Source organism: Dendrobates tinctorius, unplaced genomic scaffold (genome assembly GCF_039654945.1).
Source record: "Dendrobates tinctorius isolate UK_male_01 unplaced genomic scaffold, ASM3965494v1 ptg000060l, whole genome shotgun sequence".
Taxonomy (NCBI): Eukaryota; Metazoa; Chordata; class Amphibia; order Anura; family Dendrobatidae; genus Dendrobates; species Dendrobates tinctorius.
The window spans coordinates 70,356,970-70,373,829 of record NW_027361728.1 but is presented as its reverse complement, the minus strand read 5'-3'; the positions used below and the strand labels follow the sequence as shown (position 1 = coordinate 70,373,829).

Below are 16,860 nucleotides of genomic sequence, written 5' to 3'. Positions count from 1 at the left end.
GTGTGCACCACGAACCCCTCTGCCAAGCTGCCCCCGGCCCGTACGGCTCGTGTGAGAACCATCACCGCTGCTGTGTGCTGGGAATGCCTCAAGCAACCGATTTACCAGAGTTGCTTGTTTATTAGCCAATATTAGGTCAAGGTTCTCCTGTGGCATGATGTTTTGTAATTTGCCTTTATAGCGTGGATCCAGGATGCTGGCCAACCAGTAGTCGTCATCGTTCATCATTTTGTCAATGCGGGGGTCCCTTTTTAGGATCTGCAAGGCATAATCTGACATGTGGGCCAATGTTCCCGGTGTCAATGATGCACTGCGAGTGCTGGGTGGAGGAGCACTTTCTGGCAAATCCACATCCCTCCAGTCACGCACAAACCCTGTACCAGACCTTGCCACGCCAACATTTTCACTTGCCCCACGAGATGCATCCTCCTCCCCTAAGTAATCATCCCCATCATCATCCTCCTCTTCTTCCTCCACCTCGTCCAGGAGAGGTCCCTGAGCAGACAATGGCTGAATGTCATCAAGGATTCCCTCCTCCTCTTCCTCCTCATCAACATTGGCTGCAGACGCCTGCTCCTTAAGGTGCGTCAAAGTTTGCATGAGCAGACGCATAAGTGGGATGCTCATGCTTAGGATGGCATCGTCTGCGCTTACCAGCCATGTGCATTCCTCAAAACACTGAAGGACTTTACAAAGGTCTTTCAGCTTCGACCACTGCACACCTGTCAACTCCATGTCTGCTCTCAAAGTGCCTGGCCGTGTATCCTCCCACAAATGCATTATGGCCTGCCTCTGCTCGCACAGCCGCTCCACCATGTGCAGGGTGGAGTTCCACCTTGTTGCAATATCGATAATGAGGCGGTGGTTGGGAAGGTGGAGCAATCGTTGCAGCTTCTGCATACGAACGGAGTGTACAGGCGACCGGCGGATGTGCGCGCACAGTCTTCGCACCTTCTGGAGCAGGGCTGTTAACTCCGGATAATTTTTGAGGAAGCACTGCACCACCAGGTTCAATGTGTGAGCCAAGCAAGGTATGTGGCTGAGTTTTGAAAGGGCTATGGCTGCCACAAAATTACAGCCGTTATCACTAACTACCTTGCCTGCCTCAAGATGTACACTGCCCAGCCATGACTCAGTTTGTCGCTTCAAGTACTCGGCCAGCACCTCGGCGGTGTGTCTGTCGCCCAAACACATCATCTGCAACACAGCCTGCTGACGCTTTCCACTAGCTGCTCGATAGTGGGACACATCGTGTGCAACAGTGGCAGCTGCAGATGGAGTGCTCGTACGACTGCGCTCTTTTGACGAGCTTTCGCTTCTGGAGGAGGAGGAGGAGGAGGAGGGTCGAACGCCTACAGCCAACTGTTTCCTATACCGTGGGCTAGGCAGCACTGTCCCACCACCGCTGTCCCCTGTGGACCCTGCATCCACCACATTAACCCAGTGCGCAGTGATGGACACGTAACGGCCCTGGCCATGCCGACTGGACCATGCATCAGTTGTGAGGTGCACCTTTCCGCTCACTGACTGCTTGAGTGCATGGACAATGCAGTCTTTCACATGATGGTGGAGGGCTGGGATGGCTTTGCGAGAGAAGAAGTGGCGACTGGGTAGGTCATAGCGTGGTACTGCATAGGCCATGAGTTCGCGGAAAGCTGTGCTTTCCACCAACCGAAAGGGCATCATCTCAAACGACATTAGTTTGGCAATGTGGGCGTTCAAACCCAGTGAACGCGGATGAGAGACTGAGTACTTTCTTGACCTACTCATAGTGTCTGGCAGGGTGAGCTGGACTTGAGAGCTGCATATGGTGGAAGTAGCGGTGGGCAGGGTGGACTGAGAGAGGGTTGATGATGGTGATGGAGTTGGTGTTCTTTCTGATGGCCTAGAATCAGTCTTTCGTTGATATAACAGTGGGATTCCCTGACTGCTGTGGCCTTGCAACGACACCTCAACATTTGCTGCTGTGCTAACCGGTGGGCTTACAGTGGGGGAAACAATGTAGCGTTGCTGACTACCTTCGTTGTGATCAGTTGCACATGTGGCACTTGAGGTTTGGTGTTGTGTCCACGCTTGCAAGTGCATGCTGGTTAAATGTCTAAGCATGCAACTGGTATTCAAATTTTTCAGATTTTTCCCACGGCTAAAGGTCTTTGCGCACTTCTTACAGATAACCTTGGCCTGATCATGAGGATTTTGTTCAAAAAAGTGCCACACTGCACTCTTCCTACTTTGGCAGACATTTTGCGGCCTAGTACGCTGTGATCTTTTGACCCTCTTGACAAGCTGTCCAGCAACTCTTTTGATGTTTGGAACCTGTCTTTGGAGTGCTCCGGGCCTGCCAGATAACAGCTGTTGCGATGTCCATGTCTGCTGTGGATGCTCCTCATCTGAGCTATTGGAAGCAGCACCCTCTTCCCCCAATGGATGCCAATCTGGGTCAACAACTGGGTCATCCATCACCTCCTCATCAATGTCATGTGCACCTTCCTCTGTGTCACCGTGTATGGTGGTATAGTGTGCGGGAAGGGGCACGTGAGTCTCATCAGGGTCAGAATCTGGCTCTGCACACTGCAAGAACAATGTAGTGCTCTGAGTGAATGTACCAGCAGAATCATCCATCAGCGGCTGTGCATCAGTGCACTCCATGTCAGATTCATCTTGGCCTGGGTAATTCACCATTTGACTTGATAATCCAGGCATGGTATGTGAAAACAGCTCCATGGAGTAATCAGTAGTATGGCCTGCGTCATCCTTCAATCTTGGTTGGGGTGAAGGACACAAGGAAAGGTGTGGTTCATGAACATGAGCCTCCAATGACGACTCAGTGCTTTAACTTTTTACAACTGAAGAAGAGGAGGCGATAGAGCTGGAGGCTGAGTCAGCAATGTAAGACAAAACTTTTTCCTGATGCTCTGGCTTTAAAAGCGGTTTGCCAACTCCTAGAAAACTAAGCGTTCGAGGCCTTATGTAGCCAGACGATGACGCAGGCTCAACACCTCCTGCATTCGGTCCTTTTTTGCTCTTGCCACTACCATCAGATCCACCACCAACACCATCATTACCAGCTGCCAACCCCGCCCAATTCCACGGCCTCTTCCACCAGCCTTCCTCATTTTTGGTAGAAATGTAAACAAAATCCAACAAACTCTATAGTAATGTAAAACAAGGTACAAGGTGTCTATAGGACAGGGGAGATTTTGAATTTCTGCACACACTTGTGGACACTGGACACTTTTGGATTGTGTGAGGCCCAATGAATATCTGAGCGCTATGTGACAGGCTCGATGGCACAGCTGTGACAAAAGTGACTAGAGGATAAGGGAGATTTTGAATCTCTGCACACACTTTTGGACACTGGACACTTTTGGATTGTGTGAGGCCCAATGAATATCTGAGCGCTATGTGACAGGCTCGATGGCACAGCTGTGACAAAAGTGACTAGAGGATAAGGGAGATTTTGAATCTCTGCACACACTTTTGGACACTGGACACTTTTGGATTGTGTGAGGCCCAATGAATATCTGAGCGCTATGTGACAGGCTCGATGGCACAGCTGTGACAAAAGTGACTAGTGGATAAGGGAGATTTTGAATCTCTGCACACACTTTTGGACACTGGACACTTTTGGATTGTGTGAGGCCCAATGAATATCTGAGCGCTATGTGACAGGCTCGATGGCACAGCTGTGACAAAAGTGACTAGAGGATAAGGGAGATTTTGACTCTCTGCACACACTTTTGGACACTGGACACTTTTGGATTGTGTGAGGCCCAATGAATATCTGAGCGCTATGTGACAGGCTCGATGGCACAGCTGTGACAAAAGTGACTAGAGGATAAGGGAGATTTTGAATCTCTGCACACACTTTTGGACACTGGACACTTTTGGATTGTGTGAGGCCCAATGAATATCTGAGCGCTATGTGACAGGCTCGATGGCACAGCTGTGACAAAAGTGACTAGAGGATAAGGGAGATTTTGAATCTCTGCACACACTTTTGGACACTGGACACTTTTGGATTGAGTGAGGCCCAATGAATATCTGAGCGCTATGTGACAGGCTCGATGGCACAGCTGTGACAAAAGTGACTAGAGGATAAGGGAGATTTTGAATCTCTGCACACACTTTTGGACACTGGACACTTTTGGATTGTGTGAGGCCCAATGAATATCTGAGCGCTATGTGACAGGCTCGATGGCACAGCTGTGACAAAAGTGACTAGAGGATAAGGGAGATTGGATTGCTTTTAAAAAAGCAGTTTGCAGAGCAGTGGGTAAACAGCAATGCCAGCCTGTCAAGAAGCCTTAAAAGGCAGCCCAACAACCAACACCACTGATACACCACAATATAGCCTCCCCTTGCACTGCACACACAGTGACTGGTGTGTTGTGCAGGCCAAATCGCTAGCAGCAGAAGCATTTTTTTTTTCTTCTAAACAGGACAAAAAAAAAAAATTGGGATTGCTTTTAAAAAAGCAGTTTGCGGAGCAGTGAGTAAACAGCAATGCAGGAATGTCAGGAAGCCTTAGAAGGCAGCCCAACAACCAACACCACTGATACACCACTATAAAGCCTCCCCTTGCACTGCACACACAGTGACTGGTGTGTTGTGCAGGCCAAATCGCTAGCAGCAGAAGCAGTTTTTTTGTCTTCTTCCCTGCCTAACACTTTCCCTACAGAATCAGCAACCTCTCCCTATACTGAGATCGGCAGAAGTAAGATGGCGGTCGGCGTGCACGCCCTTTTATACCCCCTGTGACGCCCACCAAAGCAAGCCAATCACTTGCATGCCCTTCTGAAAGATGGTGGTGACCCCTGCCTATGTCATCACGTTGCCCACAGAGTCCGTGGATCCTGATTGGCTGAAAAAGAGCGCAAAACAAACTTTTGATACGCGACTTTGGCGCGTAAGTCGCCGACCTCGTGGCCGACCTCATCCTAGGGTCGGGTTTCGTTTCATGAAACCCGACTTTGCCAAAAGTCGGCGACTTGTGAAATTGTTCGACCCGTTTCGCTCAACTCTAGTCAGGATTGATTCAGCTGCACTGAAGACTCTTTCTGATAGCACACTTGCAGCTGGGCAAGCGAGCTCCTGTAAGGCATATTGTGCCAATTCTGGCCAGGTGTCCAGTTTAGCAGCCCAGTAGTCAAATGAGAATGACCTGTGCAGGAGAGCATCGATATGGGATGAGAAGTAGTTTGTAACCATAGTTGACAACTGCTGTCTCCTGTCGCTTTGAATCGATGCAGTATTACCAGTCGTGTGAGCAGGACTTGAAAATTCAGTCCACAACATAGTCATGAAACCCCTGTCTCCAATGCCGCTTCTGATATGTGCACCACGAACACCTCTTCCAAGCTGCCCCCAGCCCCTACGGCTCGTGTGAGAACCATCACCGCTGCTGAGTGCTGGAAATGCCTCAACCAACCGGTTTACCAGAGTTGCTTGTTTGTTAGCCAATATTAGGTCAAGGTTCTCCTGTGGCATTATGTTTTGGAATTTGCCTTTATAGCGTGGATCCAGGATGCTGGCCAACCAGTAGTCATCATCGTTCATCATTTTGGCAATGCGGGGGTCCCTTTTTAGGATCTGCAAGGCATAATCTGACATGTGGGCCAATGTTCCCGGTGTCAATGATGCACTGCGAGTGCTGGGTGGAGGAGCACTTTCTGGCAAATCCACATCCCTCCAGTCACGCACAAACCCTGTACCAGACCTTGCAATGCCAACATTTTCTCTTGCCCCATGAGAAGCATCCTCCTCCCCTAAATAATCATCCCCATCATCATCCTCCTCCTCCTCCTCTTCCTCTTCTTCCTCCACCTCGTCCAGGAAAGGTCCCGGAGCAGACAATGGCTGACTGTCATAAAGGCTTCCCTCCTTCTCTTCCTCCTCATCTACCTCGGCTGCAGACGCCTGATCCTTAATGTGCGTCAAAGTTTGCATGAGCAGACGCATAAGTGGGATGCTCATGCTTATGATGGCATCGTCTGCGCGTATCAGCCGTGTGCATTCCTCAAAACACTGAAGGACTTTACAGAGGTCTTTCAGCTTCAGCCACTGCACACCTGTCAACTCCATGTCTGCCCTGAAAGTGCCTGCCCGTGTATCCTCCCACAAATGCATTACGGCCTGCCTCTGTTCACACAGCCGCTCAACCATGTGCAGGGTGGAGTTCCACATTGTTACAACGTCGATAATTAGGCGGTGCTTGGGAAGGTGGAGCAATCGCTGCAACTTCTGCATACAACTGGAGTGTTCCGGCAACCGGCGGATGTGCGAGCACAGTCTTCGAACCTTATGAAGCATGCCTGTTAGCACCGGATAATTATTGAGGAAGCACTGCACCACCAGGTTCAAGGTGTGAGCCAAGCAAGGTATGTGTCTGAGTTTTGAAAGGGCTATGGCTGCCACAAAATTCTGGCCGTTATCACTAACTACCTTGCCTGCCTCAAGATGTAGACTGCCCAGCCATGACTCAGTTTGTCGCTGAAAGTAGTCGGCCAGTACCTCTGCCGTGTGTCTGTTGCCCAAACACATCATCTGCAACACAGCCTGCTGACGCTTTCCACTAGCTGATCGATAGTGGGACACATCGTGTGCACCACTGTCAGCTATGGATGCAGTGCTCATGCGACTGCGCTCTGTGGACGAGATTTCGCTTCTGGAGGAGGAGGAGGAGGGTCGAACGCCTACAGCCAACTGTTTCCTATACCATGGGCTAGGCAGCACTGTGCAATCACAGCTGTCCCCTGTGGACCTTGCATCCACCACATTAACCCAGTGCGCAGTGATGGACACGTAACGGCCCTGGCCATACCTACTGGACCATGCATCAGTTGTGAGGTGCACCTTTCCACTCACTGATTGCTTGAGTGCATGGACAATGCGGTCTTTCACATGAAGGTGGAGGGCTGGGATGGCTTTGCGAGAAAAGAAGTGGTGACTGGGTAGGTCATAGCGTGGTACTGCGTAGGCCATGTGTTCGCGGAAAGCTTCGCTTTCAACCAACCGATAGGGCATCATCTCTAAAGAGATTAGTTTGGCAATGTGGGCGTTCAAACCCAGTGGACGTGGATGAGAGGATGAGTACTTTCTTGTCCTACTCATAGTCTCTGGTAGGGTGAGCTGGACTTGAGAGCTGCATATAGTGGAACTAGCGGTGGACATGGCTGACTGAGAGAGGGTTGATGATGGTGATGGAGTTGGTGTTCTTTCTGATGGCCTAGATTCAGTCTTTCATTGCAATAGCAGTGTGATTCCCTGACTGATATGCCCTTGCGACGACAACTCAACATTTGCTGCTGGTGGTGTGCTAACCGGTGGACTTACAGTGAGGGAAACAATGTAGCATTGCTGACTACCTTCTTTGGGAGCAGTAGCACATGTGGTATGTGAGTTTTGGTAGTCCGTCCACGCTTGCAAGTGCATGGTGGTTAAATGTCTTAGCATGCAACTGGTATTCATATTTCTCAGATTTTTCCCTCGGCTAAAGGTCTTTGCGCACTTCTTACAGATAACCTTTGCCTGATCATTAGGATTTTGTTCAAAAAAGTGCCACACTGCACTCATCCTACTATGGAAGACATTTTGAAGCCTTGCACTCTGTGCTATTTTGACCATCTGGCCAAGCTGTCCTGCAACTCTTTTGTTTTTTGTAACCCATTTTTGGACTGCTCCGGGCCTGCCAGATAACAACTGTTGGCATGTCGATGCCCGCTGCGGATGCTCCTCCTCTTCTGAGCTATTGGCAGCGGCACCCTCTACCCCCAATGGATGCAAATCTGGGTCAACAACTGGGTCATCCATCACCTCCTCTTCAATGTCATGTGCACCTTCCTCTGTGTCACCATGTATGGTGGTAGAGTATGCGGGAAGGGGCACCTGATTTTCATCAGGGTCAGATTCTGGCTCAGTACTCTGCGAGGACAATGTAGTGCTCTGAGTGAATGTACTAGCAGATAAATCTAGCAGTGTGCACTCCATGTCAGATTCATCTTGGACTGGGGAATTCATGATTTGACTTGATAACCCAGGCATGGTATGAGAAAAGAGCTCCATGGAGTAATCTGTAGTGTGGCCTGCCGCATCCTTCACTTTTGGTAGGGGTGAAGGACTCAAGGAAAGGTGTTGCTCCTGACCAGGAGCCTCCACTGACGATGCAGTGCTTTTATTTTTTGAAACTTCAGAAGAGGAGGCGATAGAGCGGGAGGCTGTGTCAGCAATGTAAGCCAAAACTTGTTCCTGAAGCTGCGGCTTTAAAAGCGGTTTACGTACTCCCAGAAAAGGGAGCCTGCGAGGCCTTGTGGAGCCAGACAATGACGCCTGCTCACCACCTCCTGCCTTAGGTGCTATTGAGCTTTTGCCACAACCAGCAGAAGCACCACCACCAACACCACCATCAGGACCAGATGGCAACCCCCGCCCACTTTCACGGCCTCTTCCACCATACTTGTCTATTTTTTTGAAAAAGGTACCCAAAATAACAACAGCTATATTGTACTGTATAACAAGGTAAAGGGTCTATAGAGTATTGGTGAGAATTTGAATCTCACTGTAGATTGGAGGACGCTGAACTATTGTCTCAAGCCCAGTATAGATTCCACCGCAATGTGACAGGCAGAAATTGGCTGGTGTATGAGAAGGCAAAAGCTGTATCGAGTATTGGTGAGAATTGGAAACTCAATGTAGATTGGAGGACTCTGAACTATTGTCTCAGGCCCAGTATAGATTACACCGCTATGTGACAGGCAGAAATTGTCTGGTGCATGAGAAGGCAGAAGCTGTATAGCCGGCACGGTGGCTCAGTGGTTAGCACTGCAGCCTTGCAGCGCTGGGGTCCTGGGTTCGAATCCCACCAAGGACAACATCTGCAAGGAGTTTGTATGTTCTCCCTGTGTTTGCGTGGGTTTCCTCCGGGCACTCCGGTTTCCTCCCACATTCTAAAGACATACTAATAGGGAATTTAGATTGTGAGCCCCATCGGGGACAGTGATGATGATGTGTGCAAACTGTAAAGCGCTGCGGAATATGTTAGCGCTATATAAAAATAAAGATTTATTTTATTTTATTTTTATTTTATAGAGTATTGGTGAGAATTTGAATCTCAATATAGATTGGAGGACGCTGAACTATTGTCTCAGGCCCAGTATAGATTACACCGCTATGTGACAGGCAGAAATTGGCTGGTGTATGAGAAGGCAAAAGCTGTATAGAGTATTGGTGAGAATTTGATTCTCAATGTAGATTGGAGGACGCTGTACTATTGTCTCAGGCCCAGTATAGATTACACCGCAATGTGACAGGCAGAAATTGCCTAGTGTATGACAAACTACAAGGTGTATATAGAATTTGGCAGAATTGGAATCTCCCTAAAGTGTAGGTCTGTAAGAACGGACAAACTCCTCGACTTTTCCTTACAGAGTCACACACGTAGATAGCTTCAATTTGGCCGTGATAACAGCCGGTACACAGTACTGTGTGAGGAGCGTACACCACTGTAAGGCTGGTTTCACATTAGCGCTTTTTAAGCGCACGCACGGCCGGGGGTAGCTCCGCCCCCGAGCCGGCTCTCTGCCCGGCATGCCCGCCCCTTGCTTGTAGCACCGCCTCCTAGCGCACAGCGGCGCCTGCGATCGGCGCACCCTATCTTTAGCAGAGGGTGCGCAGATCGTGCGCAGGCCGTGCGCTAGTTGCGCTTTGACCTGCGCTGCGCACTTTTGACTGTGCGCCGTGCGCGCCAAAATCAAACTTTTCGGATTTTGGCGCGCACGGCGCACCGTCAAAAGTGCGCAGCGCAGGTCAAAGCGCAACTAGCGCATGGTCTGCGCACGATCTGCGCACCCTATGCTAAAGATAGGGTGCGCCGATCGCAGGCGCCGCTGTGCGCTAGGAGGCGGCGCTACAAGCAAGGGGCGGGCACGCCGGGCAGAGAGCCAGCTCGGGGGCGGAGCTACCCCCGGCCGTGCGTGCGCTTAAAAAGCGCTAATGTGAAACCAGCCTAAGGTGTGTGAAAAAATGAGCGCTCAGTAACTCACCAGGACAAAACAATAAAATTTGGATTGCTTTGAAGAAAGCAGTTTGCTCAGCAATGTGAAAACAGCAATGCAGCTATCAGGGAGCCTTAAAGGCAGCCTAATAACCAACAGAGCTGATGCACCGAAATATAGCCTCCCCTTGCACTGCACAGTAACTGATGTGTTGTACAGGCAAAATCCCTAGCAGCAGAAGTAGTTTTGGTATCTTCTTCCCTGCCTAACGCTCTCCATACAGAATCAGCAGCAGCAGCAGCTCTCCCTATTCTGAGATCAGTATAGGTAACATGGCGGTCGGCGTGCACGCCCTTTTATACCCCCTGTGACTTGCATGCCCTTCACAAACATGGTGGTAACCGCTGCCTATGTCATCACGTTGCCCACAGTGTCCGTTCTTCCTGATTGGCTGAAAAAGGGCGCAAAAGCATCTTTTGAAACGCGACTTTGGCGCGATGGTCGCCGACCTCGTGATTGACCTCACGCTAAGGTCGGGTTTCGTTTCATGAAACCCTACTTTGGCAAAAGTCGGCGACTTTTGAATTTTTTCGTCCCGTTTCACTCAACTCTAGTCAGCGGGCATCATGTTGCGTTTGCAGAGCCCCTGATTGGCCTAAACAGTGGAAACCTCCAACAAGTGACCCCATTTTGGAAACTAGACCCATTAAGGAACTTATCTAGATGTGTGGTGAGCACTTTGAACTTTCAAGAGCTTCACAGAAGTTTATAACGTAGAGCCGTGAAAATAAAAAATCCATTTTTTTTTCCACAAAAATGATCTTTTTGACCCCAAATTTTTATTTTTACAAGGTTAACAGGAGAAATCATACCCCCACAGTTGTTGTGCGATTTGTCCTGAGCACGCCGATACCCCATATGTGGGGGGAACCACTGTTTGGGCACATGGAAGAGCTCGGAAGGGAAGGAGTGCCATTTTGGAATGCAGACTTTGATGTAATGGTCTGCTGGCGTCATGTTGCATTTGCAGGGCCACTGATGGGCCTAAACAGTGGAAACCCCCACAAGTGACCACATTTTGGAAATTAGACCCCCTAAGGAACTTATCTAGATGTGTGGTGAGCACTTTGAACCCCCAAGTGCTTCACAGAAGTTTATAAATGCAGAGCTGTGAAAATAAAAAGTCTTTTTTATTTCCACAAAAGTGATTTTTTTAGACCTCCAAATTTGGTAAATAGTGGAAACCCCTCAATTCTTGCTCCAACCCTAACCCCTACACACCCCTAACCCTAATCCCAACCCTAACCCTAATCCCAACCCTTATCCCTAATCCTAGTTCGCCCTAACCCTAATTCTAACCCTAGCCCTAACCCTAGGCCTAACCCTAACCCTAACCCTAGCCCTAACCCTAACCTTAACCCTAGCCCAACCTTAACCCTAACTCTAACTCTAGCCCTAACCCTAGCCCTAACCCTAGCCCAACCCTAACCCTAACCCTAGCCCAACCGTAACCCTAGCCCCAACCTAACCCTAATGGAAAACTGAAAGAAAAAAAATATTTTCTTTATTTCGATATGTTGGCCTAACTAAGGGGGTGATAAACGGGGTGATTATGCACTATTTTGTATATTTTGATAACGATGATAGTTTATCATTGTGATCAAAATCAATGAATGGAATCTGCCAGCCGGAGCCTGCAGATTCCCAGCGGGCGCACTGCGCATGCGCCAGCCATTTTCTCCAGATCCAAGATGGCGGCGCCCACCGGAGGACGCCGGTGGGACGTGGGACCATCGGGAGGGGACCCTGAACCACGGAGAAGTACCGGGGGGGGATCGGGGACCCTAATTCTCTCTCCTCTGATGTGCGATCACATCAGAGGAAAGAGAAATTTAATGCACAATCACTGCTTTTTTTGCGGTCGCCGTTATAGGGTTAATAACGGCGATCGCAAAAGCGGGGTCGGTAAAAACCGACCGATTCATGTTCTCTGGGGTCTCGGCTACCCCCGGCAGCCGAGACCCCAGAGAAAATCCGACACTGGGGGGCGCTATTCACTTTCTCCACAGCGCCGTGAATTAGCTGCGCTGTGGTTTTAGTACAGTTAAATACTGCCGTTAAAAGGCGTATTTGTGGTTGCTAAGGGGTTAATTTAGCAGAAGAGTATGCAATGCATTTAAGTCTCCTCATACTGGCATGTCACTTTACATAAGGAGAAAACCAGCCCCTTAGTTCCCAGTCTTAGCTTTTCAACCAGCCAAAACAGATCTCATACTTTGCATTGATGAAAACACTATGTCTGTCTTTTAACATAAGTCATATTGCAAGGCTCATTAAAGGATCAATATTGACTTGTAGGATTGCTACCTCCAATAGGTGGCACTAGCGTTTAAGTCCTCATCCTCTTTGAAAAGACAATTTCCATATTTAATTTTGCAGAGGAGCATGCAAGGCATTTAAGTCTCTAATGTTTGCGTGACAACGCTTCTGTCTCAGTGTGAGCGAGCTGCCATGGATAGCTGTTGCATTACTGATTTGACTGCTATTCAAATCATTCCGATCTTCATGGGACAGTTATGGATTATCTTCATGTCAGACAAGTGAGGGACATGGTTGTTTATTATTTTTCTTCTTTGAGGAAATGGGAGCATCAGTGGATTCGACATACAGGTGAGTATCATGGTTGTTTATTATTTTCTGTATTTTACAGGTGACATGGGCTTGAGTGGATTAGGCGTAAAAGTGAGTATAACTGTGCTTATTCATTTTTAATTCAAATAAAGGAATCTATGTCATTATTTCAATTAAAGGATTTTATTTTGTCTGTGTTTCTTTTTTACAATCTAACTATGAGGTTAGTAATGGGGACGTCTGATAGACGTCTCTCTCCATTACTAACCTCTGGGCTTGATGTCAGTGGCCATAAAACAGCTAACGTCTACCCCACTTTTCACGACACCAGGGATAGTGAAAAGAGCAGAGCAAATCACCAGAACTGGTGCATCTAATAGATGCACCTTTTCTAGGGCAGCTGCAGGCTGTTATTTTTAGATTGGGGAGAGGCAACATTTATGGACCCTTACCAGTCTGAGAATACAATCTCTCAGCTGTCTGCTTTAGCTTACCTGGTTGTCAAAAATGGGGAGACCCCATGCCATTTTTTTTAATTATTTATTTAAATAATTAAAAAAAACAGATTGGAACCTCTATATTCTTAATAACTAGACAGGATAAAGCTGAGAGCTGAGGGTTGTAGTTGGTTATCAAACAAAGAAGAGACCCCATGTCATTTTTATTATTTATTTATTTATTTATGGCACCGACTGATGAATACTCCCACCAGCGGCACATGCCCTCACTGTTATCAGCAACAGGAGGTGTACGATAATGAGAATAGTACTCTCTCATCAGCCGATGCCTGTGACTGGTGGTAAGCTTTTTGCCTCCTGTCACAGCTGCTGGTTCATGCTGTCATCTTACAGCATGAGAAATGCAGCTCACTGACCGGCCGTAATGATCTTACTGCTGATTAGAGTCCAAGACAGAGCAAATGACAGTGTTGCAAACAACAAATATTTGGACCCCTCATTCAACTGAATATGGTCTGGGTTCAGGTTTGAGTACCATTCTGGTACCCAAACCAAACTTTTTTTTAGATGTTTGGCCAAACCCGTCGGACCAGAACATCCACAGATTAGCCAATCACTAATCCTAAGCCTAGGCCATCATTGTAAAAGTAGCAGACAACCATTTTAAGCTGTGAGTAATAATGAGAAATGACACAGGGAAAAAGTATTGCTCCAGTCACTATTTGTTTGCATTGCTGATGTCACATCGAAAGCACATCAACACCACTGCAACCAATTAGTAAGGTCAGTGGTTTATTTAGTCTCATGTCAATGTGCTAGCAGCACTGCAGACAAACAACAGAGACCATGGCTAACTATATAAATAGATGTGTCCTGACCAGCACCGCCAAGCAGAATCAAGCAAGTGTGAACAAGCGCAAACATTTATAAATGGAAAATATACAAACAAAACAATGTAGCAGCCTCTACCACTATAAGCACATAAATGTATGCAAACATTAAATATATGAGAGTCGGACTGAATTTCTGCTATATAGCATATACTTATATGAGAGCCCACCAGAGACGACAAGGCATACCTTTTTTTAGCGGGAACCTAAAACTGATATTTATCAAACCTGCCTCACCCAGTGTCAGGACTCTGGATTCCCTGTTTCATCAGTGGTACTTTTTGCTCTTTTCCAAGATGTCGTCTGCTGCCTGGCTTCTGCTCATGTGATCCGCCTTCCCTGTGTCCTTATAACTCTGGTTCCCCTCCCAATCCTTGCTTGTGTATTCTGCTAAAAATCCTGGCTTGTGCTGCAAGTGACTTTTCCTCTTCAGATACTCCTGCTCTGCCTCTCAGCAAACCTTCCCAGCTCGCTGTGGTGCACGTGCTACAAGTTGTTTAGCCTGTATTACTCTGTATTCTTCTCCTGCCTGCTAGGACACGTAAGCTCAGCCTGCTACAGCTAATCTTGTTTGGTACAGGAAGGATCCATCACTCCTTATAAACAGCCTAAAAACCCATTCAGATATCCATGCCAATCGGTCAGTTCATGGTCTGCTAATGCACTTACTGGCCATGACTCTCCGAATCAAGAGTGATTGCTTAGAAATATATTTCTATGAAGCTGTCAGGCTTGAACTGAGAAACCCAGATAGTGTCCGTGCATTGCGGTATGATTTCGGACTGATTTGTAAGGACGTCGTCTGAATGAGCCTTTAGGCTGATGGAAGGAGTGCTCAGTCGGAAAAAGAGTCAGTCAAAACCTTCAATTGTATAATACAAAAATTAAATTAATAAATGACCAGCGTCTCAGAACAGAAAAAAGCAAGTCTGAACAGGGACCAGCTGCTATGACTGCATTATATACAAACAAAAGAATACAGCAGCACTCTAAGTGCTAAGATGTATGCAAACATTAAGTATATAAGTTTTTACTGCATCACTGCTATACAGAAAATAATTATAAAAGGTACTTTTATAATAAATTGGCCAATTCATAAGAGTTATTTTTCTTTTTCCACCAAAAAAATTTCTGTTTGTTTTTCAATCAAATTGCACAGATTATGGGTGAAAATAGCGCTGAAAATATTCATCTTGATATGATTTTTTTTACATGACAAAGACCCGGCAATCTGCACAGGACATTTAATACCCAATTTATATCCACCACTAGGTTTTAGTCATAACGTCATGGACAAAATACTTTCAGTCACTACTCACTGTTCTGTGAGTGGCAGACGAAATGTTTTCTCAGCACCTTGATTAACAGCTCACTCTACAAATACAGCAAACTGTTAATCAAAGTGCCATGAGTGCCTACAGTTCTCTCCTTGTTTAGTAAGCGGTGACAATAACCGCTACTTCCATGCCTCTATGAATGGAAGAGAACTGCTTCCAGGACTAAGTAACTTAATTTCTTCCCAGTATCCATGTTTTCAGTAACGTGGTCAGGTAGCATTGTACTGATATTTACTTACAGATTAACCGTATATTCTGTATTCTGTATATCCTTTGGTAAATAGTGCGTTTGTTACAGGTTCGCTTTTTGCTTGGTTTTGTTCTGCTTTCTGTGTAGTCAGCTGAATAAAGTATTTGGGATAACACATGGACCATGGACATACTATCTCAACATGACCACAATTGGAAGAGTTATGTTATTTATAGTGTTGAGCATTCCGATACCGCAAGTATCGGGTATCGGCCGATACTTGCTGTATCGGAATTCCGATACCGACTTCCGATATTTTTTCAATATCGGAATTCGGCATCGGAATCGGAAGTTCAGTTGATTGACGGCCTGACGTCATCATGATGCGCGGTGTGTGCGCATCATGATGCGCCGTCATTTCGGGCCTTCCGGGGGTCTCTGCCGGCCTGCCGGGGGGCTGTGCCGGCCTGCCGGGGGGCTGTGTGGACTGCGCGGGGTCTGTACCGGCCTGCCGGGGGGCTGTGCCGGCCTGCCGGTGGTCTGTGCACCCTGTGGGGGTCTGTACCGGCCTGCCGGGGGGCTGTGCCGGCCTGCCGGGGGGCTGTGCTGATGTCCGGGGGTCTGTGCAAGCATCGTCCGATGGGACTACAAGTCCCATCGGGCGATGCCTGCTACCATGACAGTGATTGACACATTAGCCAATGATGGGACAGTAGTAGTCCCATCATCCGGCTAATGTGTTAAATGTTAAAAAAAAAAAAAAAAAAAAAAAATACTACATACATACTACATGCATGCTACATACATACTACATGCTACATACATACTACATATATACTACATACATACTACATACATGCTACATACATACTGCATGCTACATACATACTACATACATACTACATGCATGCTACATACATACTACATATATACTACATACATACTACATACATGCTACATACATACTGCATGCTACATACATACATACTACATACATACTACATGCATGCTACATACATACTACATATATACTACATACATGCTGCATGCTACATACATACTACATACATACTACATACATGCTACATGCATACTACATATATACTACATGCATGCTACATACATACTACATGCTACATACATACTACATATATACTACATACATACTACATACATGCTACATACATACTACATATATACTACATACATACTACATACATGCTACATACATACTGCATGCTACATACATGCTACATACATACTACATACATACTACATACATACTACATGCATGCTACATACATACTACATGCATGCTACATACATACTACATGCATGCTACATACATACCACATACATACT

The 16,860-nt window shown here is 47.1% G+C and overlaps 1 long non-coding RNA gene across 1 annotated transcript in view; it reads right to left on the bottom strand.

The window, feature by feature from the left end:
- LOC141092787 (uncharacterized) overlaps positions 1-14,306 on the bottom strand; it is a 160,300-nt gene extending 145,994 nt beyond the window's left edge. Inside the window, exon 1 of the long non-coding RNA XR_012232918.1 lies at positions 14,209-14,306. This is a non-coding gene — a long non-coding RNA (uncharacterized lncRNA). The remainder of the gene's footprint in view (positions 1-14,208) is intronic.
- Positions 14,307-16,860: the final 2,554 nt, after the last annotated feature.